This window comes from Apis cerana, linkage group LG6 (assembly GCF_029169275.1).
Source record: "Apis cerana isolate GH-2021 linkage group LG6, AcerK_1.0, whole genome shotgun sequence".
Taxonomy (NCBI): Eukaryota; Metazoa; Arthropoda; class Insecta; order Hymenoptera; family Apidae; genus Apis; species Apis cerana.
This window is the reverse complement of record NC_083857.1, coordinates 5874470-5882548: the sequence shown is the minus strand read 5'-3', so window position 1 is coordinate 5882548 and position 8079 is coordinate 5874470. Positions and strand designations below refer to the sequence as shown.

The 8079-nt window shown below is 33.8% G+C and overlaps 1 long non-coding RNA gene across 1 annotated transcript; it reads right to left on the bottom strand.

The window, feature by feature from the left end:
• Positions 1 to 6895: 6895 nt before the first annotated feature.
• LOC133666350 (uncharacterized) lies at positions 6896 to 7740 on the bottom strand. The gene is made up of 3 exons (XR_009830429.1): positions 7500 to 7740; positions 7238 to 7421; positions 6896 to 7155 (listed from the first exon to the last, which is right to left on the bottom strand). It is a non-coding gene; the product is annotated as an uncharacterized LOC133666350 (long non-coding RNA).
• Positions 7741 to 8079: the final 339 nt, after the last annotated feature.

The following is an 8079-nucleotide window of genomic DNA, read 5'->3' as shown; positions in this document are numbered from 1 at the left end:
TGTTCCTGTAATATTGAATTGATATTGATATTATACTTATGCAATAAATCTTATTATATAAATATTAATACATTGGTGCACATAATTTCAATTTAGAATTACAGTTTGTTCGCGCTCGGAATAGTAATATTGTACTGATTTAATGGGTATGATTTGATGGTTGTCGAATGCCTTTCGACTATATATAAGTTATGACAAGTATACTTTTTAGTTGTGTATAAATTGTATTGTATATAAATTACTCGCTTACTATTACATTATTATTAACAGAGTTTATCATAATGTCACAGCAGATAAAATCCAACGGTCGATGTATTTATAAATTATCTAATTATTCGACAGTTATAACATGGGATTTACAAATCACGATGGGTAATCGGAAAAAAATTCTTTCCTAGTTCAATTCATTGTTTGCCAATAAGGCACGCCAATAATAATAGTCAATGTATGAATCGCGACACTTGCAAATTCGAGGAAAATTCTTCGCTTGGATGATGATCTGTATACAAAGATCCCAAGACAAGGGTATTCCTCTCGTCTGTTTATAAATCTCGCGAGCAAGTGTTAACACAAATTGGATAAGGATTATCGTTGAATTATAATTTGAAATTATTTATATTGCTAGCATCTATAATAATATGATGAAAGTATGTAGGTGAGATAATTTTAGAAAATCAATTTTAGGGGTTATAAAATAAAAGTTAGATTAAAAAAATGTTTTAAAGTTCGCGCTATTATTCCTCTTTATCCCCTTATAAGTGAGTAATAAAATAAGCCTTAACCGATTTTTATACTTGTTTTAACTTCTGAGAATCGATTCTCCAACGATATTTTACGAGTACATATATTATACACGCATTTACCAGTTTGCTAAAGTTTATTTTATAGAAATAAAAATTGAATAAGAGAATATTTCACTAATACTTTATTCGTGATGAATATTAAGGTATATTTGTAAGCTGAATTTACAATAGAAAATTATTATTATTCGCTCGTCGTATAATAGCAGTTATTTGGCGAACGAAATTGGTGAACGAAATACGCTTGAATGGAAAATTTTCTCTGTCCGTTCAATGTCCAATTGTTACTATGTCACGTTTAGCAAATCACTCACTCGGATGTTAATTCTTTTTTACACCGGACAACGGGGAATAGGACAGCGGGGAAATCGATAAAACCAATAAACTCTGGCAATAACGTGCTAATATCCTGAAGACCATTCTCGCCCACGGCATTTCTCCACCCCTTTAGTGCCTCGTAAAGTGTAAACGATGTCCGAATGCCTTTGTAATTGCTTCGCTATGACTTGCTCTTGTCAACGAGCTCGATCGTGAAATAAAATAAGTGGTTCGATGTGGACGAGATTAAACGACACAGTTTTGTTTGTATCGTAAGAGTAAATATTGGCGAGAAGGTTCAATAATGTAAAATTAGCACAATATTTACACACAATAAAGATTAAATATTTCATGCAATATCGAGAAACTTTTTTGGAAAAGAGCCTTGTAAGATGAAATTGTTAATCGCGTAAATTGTCATTGATACTTCAAGTTCCAAATTTGTGAATATAAATTTAAATGTAATGAAAATAAAACAGTCATTTAATAATAATAGTCGTAGAAAAATTCTGTATACATATTGATAAAATTTGTGAAGTTATAGAATGAATGCTATCGAAAATACCAGGGAACATATTTATCCTTAACGACACAATTATTTGTCGTTCCATAAATTTGTAAATTTTACACATATATTCGATCAATCTTTTTTTTCTATAATCATTTCACGATTGAAGTTTAAAATTCAAACGTTTAAAATTAAATATTGCTTCGATATTTCGATTTCCATCAAACGTGAAACCATAATCAACAAGTAATGTCATGGTACATTCTTTGCATGTTGTTGGATTGTTTTCAAGAAAAACAATAATCCAGGAAATATCGGTGGATAAGCCGTTAATATGGCATGAAAAATATCACTGGAAACAAACGAGTATTCTTGACTGAAAACCAAGCGACGTGCAATTTATTGAAGCACTTGTGTGCTACGTGTGTATGTACGTGTACAATTTTCTTTTTATCTTTAAATAGGTTTTCTGGAAAAATTTAAAAATATTATCGTTAGAGCAAACATTAACTGACAAATTTGATGGATAACGTGAAAAATAAATCTTTGATCGATAAATTTTAAATTAAAGAATATTTGTTTAACAATTATTATCCTATTATCCCTATTTATTCGAAGATTTATTTTCAACATAAAATTAACCCTGTCGCTACAAAGAGTATATAACACGTATGTTGAATAATCTTTTTGTATACGTGTACATCTTGTGCAATTATACAAATCGCTTATTTAAATACTCTGTAATTTTCCTCCTCGAGATAAAATGAACGCTCGTCCATATGCACACCTTCTCCCTGTTGACCCCTTCAGCGCTGACGTTAAGTGTGGAGCCGAGGACTGCCGACTTTTTATGATAAAGCATACACTGGACTGAATAAATTTGAACTTTCCATGCAAAATATATTGATTCTACTTAAATTTAAAAAGTAAATTGCAAAAAACTTTAATAAGATTTATTTATTTAATTACTGATACTTACATCATCTGATATAAAAAGAATAAATTATACGTATCTTTTAAATTGCATTTAATAATCGTAATCAAATGTTTAAAATATTCATAATGTTGAAAGATTCGATCAAACTTTTATATATAAAAGAATATGTATTGCTAGAAATATGTATTTCTAACAAACAAAATTTAAATATATTAATATATGTTGTGAGTTAATTTTATGATACAAAAAAACCTATTGCTTTATTCATATTGTATGAAAAATAAGATAAGATAAGAAATCATGAATAGAAAATGTTTGAATATAATAGCCTATAATACATTTTCGAATCTCAAAAATCATCAAATCAGAAATAATAATATTGTTTCACTATTTGCTTATCACGCACATATTGAAGTAATGCAACAAAAAAAAAAAATAAAAATAAAAAATTTCTTGTCTCGTCAACGAATTAGTAGTTATCCAATAATACAACGATTATTATTATCGGTATGCTGGAGTTTAAGGATCCCTCCACCACCGATTCGAGACTGCAAGAGATCTGCTACTACTGCTCCTCAGCCTGAACCCAACAAAGTTACACACTTGGCCTTCTCCTGTCAATAATACCGTCGAGCCGGCAAGTAACTATACGCCTCCAGCGACTCCAGAGCCTCTGTGTGTTCGTGAACTTGCCGTCAGACGTCCGACCCTCCTATCCAATGCCCGTATTTGAAATACGTCAGGTGTAAGGGGGCGTGGAGGGTGGGTAGCGGGTCGATTTAATTCCCTAATTCTCGGGATCGACAGCAATCGTAACACGACGAGCCGTGAAACTACTCTTCCTCGCATCCTAGGTCTATCTCAGTGCTTCTCAACCCGTGACTTGTGTTACAATTTTTAATCGAATAAAAATTTAATTTCGGTGTACTCTTCATTTTTCAACGACACGATTATAAAATAGGGCAACACAATTGATCGGTTTAAACGATGGATTTTTCGAAGTATATTCAAAGATATTGCGTTTCTTTTCTTATAATTCGATTCAAACCGTAAAATTCATGAGATGGATTTCAGCACTATATTGAATAGATACGTTTGATTTCCATTCAATTTATAATTCTAATGTAATATTCCCAGTGAATTTCGTTCGAACTATTGTGTTTGAGGATTTTTTTAAATAATGATAATAACTCTGAGAAGAGATAATAATAATATAATCTGTAATATCATCTTGCAAAATTTTGCCGTAGGAATCATTACAATTTCGACAGCGTTAAGTCGCATTAAATGGAAAAGCGAGCAAACGTATTGCGAATGTAAACGCTTGATAAGATTAATTTATGATATTTGAGATGTGCAATTGGTAATTATATTAAATACATTAGTTTAAACTAGTTCTCCAGAGATTACGTTAGATATCCTTTGCGTGTGGAAGTGCGATCAAGGTATTCTGTATTCGTTATGGCATTTAGGTCGATTAATTCGCGAAACAATGAACACTGCTCAAATGATAACCGTCTTTGTCATATTTTGTCATATTAACAGATTTCGAATTATATAGATATATGATAACGAATACAATTATAACTCATTTATTAAATGAGTTCTAATCTTCTTAACGATGAAGCAATATTTTTTGTATTCATTAATCTATTACAGATAAAATAATATTATATGTATTTCTCTATAAATTTCATGTACAAATATTTCGTTACTTTTTCCGGTTATCAAAATAATTTAAATCATATCATTTTTTTTCTACGAACATAATAAGCAATTATATCTCGTCTACTAATTTTCTAATAGAGAATACAGATCCCTGTTCCTCCCCAATTTTTCCAATTTAATTTGTTCTTTCTTTTCTACCAAATTAAATTAAAAAAAGAGCAATAATACTTTACTTGAATATTTATTTAATAAAAGCACGCACTCTTTTACATTCGTACAACGCACAATCATAAAAACATTTCAACAAAAATCAAATTAATTGAGAGGAAGAGGAATGAAAAAAATCATATCAATTTTTCTTTAAAAATCACGACTCCCTGATAAATTCCTTTCGTTTGAAGACAGAGGCGTTTCATTTTATCGATACGTAACGAGGACGATGAAAGCGCGGCAACGATCGTGTTCGAAACGGCGGAAAGGGAAAGTTGGGAAAGACGGCGCGGAAAATAAGAGTGGCACTGTGTGCAACGATGCCGTTACGCGGGAGCAATTCCAACTTCGTTGGAATCGTCCGCTGTCACGCTCGCCGAATATTAGTCTATATAAAAACCAACTGTTGCTCTTTGCGGTGGCACGGCCAGACCCCAGATCGATCCAATGGATGTCCACCCCCGGCTGGCCTCCCCGCTGTTCACCCTCCTCCTCCTCTTCCCCCCGTTGCAAAGGATTTCGCAGCCGGGATCGATGTCCTGTGGGGACGCGATGCACCCGAAATCGGAACGAATGGACCACAATAACGTGATGTCCAACCATTTCGAATATATCCGCCAATGCGAATAATTATCGTATAATCAACGGCAAACTATCCTATTTTATCAATTTACCCGCACGAATAAAATTATTTATCTTGGTCGTCAATGTTCGAATTTCAGAATAATGGCGATGATATGGGCGAATAATTTCGTGACCTCGTTGCGGGATGCATTTGACGTATCGTGAAATCGATGAAAGTATTCGATGATAGCTAGACGATTATTGTATTTGGAATGTTATGAGCCGTATGAAATTTATTTTCAATATATATATATATATATATATACCTATTATTTTATTTCTTGAGAATCCTTTTTATTTTTTCAATATCAACTACAATATCATTACAGAAAAGAATATAAAATTTTAAAATACTTTTTCTATTCAAATCGTGCAACAAAAATCATATTTTTTCATATCACGAGTAAGAAAAAGAAGAAAGTTTAACATTATAAATGCAACATCCCACAGATACATTGTATTAAATACACTGCTGCAATCAGCAGCTTATAACAAGTATCCAATAAAGATAATAACGGAGTTTCATTTCCCCGCGATCCATCCTATCCGACTTTACTCGACGTTAATAGCTGTAACCTGGATGTAATAACAAACTCCCCGCCCAGAAGAACAGTTTTATGCAGCAGCGAATAATCCGTACTCGGCAGTGTTTCGAGTTTCTAGCGATTAATCAATGCCCGTATCGCAAAAAGGCAAAGAGGGATTGGGTGGAGACGGAAGGGGGTTCCTGGCCACCCTCCTCCCCGATTTCGTAATAAAACTCGAGCGAAAACCTTTAGACAATCTCGTGATAACATTAACAAATACCGAGGTCGGGGGTATAGGTAAGCCTCGTCTCGCTACGCGGCCGGAAATTAATATGAAATTGGCCTGTAATCCGGATAGTCTGCGCCCCCGGATAGACGCAAGAAAATGATCCTTGTACACGTGGCATTGCGTGCCCGAGTCACTAGTTTAAATACGATCACGCAGATTATCCCTACCCACGTGTTTCATCCCCTTACGATACCCTGCCCTGTCTCCGGCTTATTTATAATGTATTAGTATGGGATTCCTGAGGTGGTGTAAATGCACAAGCGGAATATTCATTACGCCACGTGATTTAGTGGCGGTTACCAGAGAAGAGAAGCAACAGAAATATATTGTATTTGTTTCAATGGTTGTTCAATCGTGGACGAAACATTTAAGAAACTTGGGTTAAACGTTTGATGATGATAATTGAGTGGTGACGATGTAATTTTAATCTGGATCATCTGGAATAGGTATTGTTATTATTTTTATAAATCACGTACTGTTTTCATTGGAATGGAAAGGAACGGACAAACAGGGTTTCGTAATACGATTGCGATTTTCGGGAAACGTTCCGTTCAATGGTGCATGGAACAAGGTAAGGTAAATCCGTGATTTTCATTATTATATCAAGAAATTCGATACCTCGTCTCGATAAGGAAGTACAAATTTATCTTTTATTATTGAATGTACGAAATCTATATGACAATACCGTCTGCTACGTGTCTAATCCAGTGGGAAAGCACCCTGTCGTCAGTTTAATCCTTGCAATCCCACTCATAATCAGAGACCAGACGTAAATGTATAAAAGAAGGATCTCTGTATTGATTTGTAAAGGATAAATATTAAAGATAGAATGTTATATGTCAAATCAATGGATCCAGTGTTGTACAATTTTGGATTTATAAACTATCGTCAATCAATTTGGGGGCAATAATTTTGAATAAAAGTAGTAATGTTTAATCAAATTAAATGTAATATGAGAAAAGTTTTAATATTTTACGTAATTATAATATTATATTTTTTTTTAAATAAATATTGCAAAAGTCATTGTTTATTTATCGCAACTTAAAGAATTATCATGACGAGAACTTTTCCTTCCCTTTTTCTTCCATTTAAATATCTCAGAAAGATATTATTCTGCAGAATATTCTCCGTAGATGGTACAAGTTTTAAGTAGTTCTTGGCTAAGAATCAGTTCAACGTGCATTCTTAAAATCGGATAAAAAGCAGAGATTGTTTCGAGCAATTCCACTTTCTATATTCTTCTTGCAAAGAATGAATAAATGTCATGCTCTTGCCTGAATTAAACAATAGAATTTTTCATATTTTTTCCATTCTATAATTATTTTTACAAATACAACATACAGATACTGTACTTACTATAGTTATCATAGACGAGTAGTATATAATTCAATCGCAACTTCTATCACATTCTCAAACTATCTACAATCTTTTACAATTTTTTAACAATACATAACAAACTTAATTATCTTTCTGTCAAATTTTTAACATTCCAAATACCATAAGAACTTCTTCTTATATATAAATCACGCAACCATCTCATCTTGAATTTTAATATTATATGTTAAAATTAAATATCAAACCATTGTCCATCAAAAAAAGGAAACGCTAAATCTCTTACCAAGAACCATATACCAAATCATATACAGAGCGTGATGCCACGAATCGAGCCAAGTGTTTATCGCGCGGGAAGGAAGATGATTTATCGTCGTTCGAGAGATACATTCACCGATACAGCGATACAAACCGAGACGGATGATGTTTCGCAAGACTGACGATGATTTAAATATCTCCTGCTGGAGTCAGAATCCATCCTTGGATCCCCCTCCTTTTCTCGCGCCGCCCATCAGAAAAGAATGAGATTTCTTCCTCCGCCCTGTCAGTCAACCACCGCCTCCTACGACCCCTCTTCGCTCGTTTAAGGGGATATTATCTCCGGGACACGCCGCTCCCAATACCGCATTGTGACGATGAATCATTGAAACCTTCATTCCACCGCGTTTCGCTTTTCAGGGGTTGGTTTAAAAAATTCAGAGGGCCACGGCGACATTAATTAAGGAGGCGAACTGAATCAAGAACCGCGGGGCGAAATTCAATCTTTCGTGACGCCTGTGAAAAATTGTCCGGCATCGATCAAAACGTACAACTGGGATGGTATTTCCGAATTGTGGATTAACTGGAAGAGAGTGATTTTCTGATGA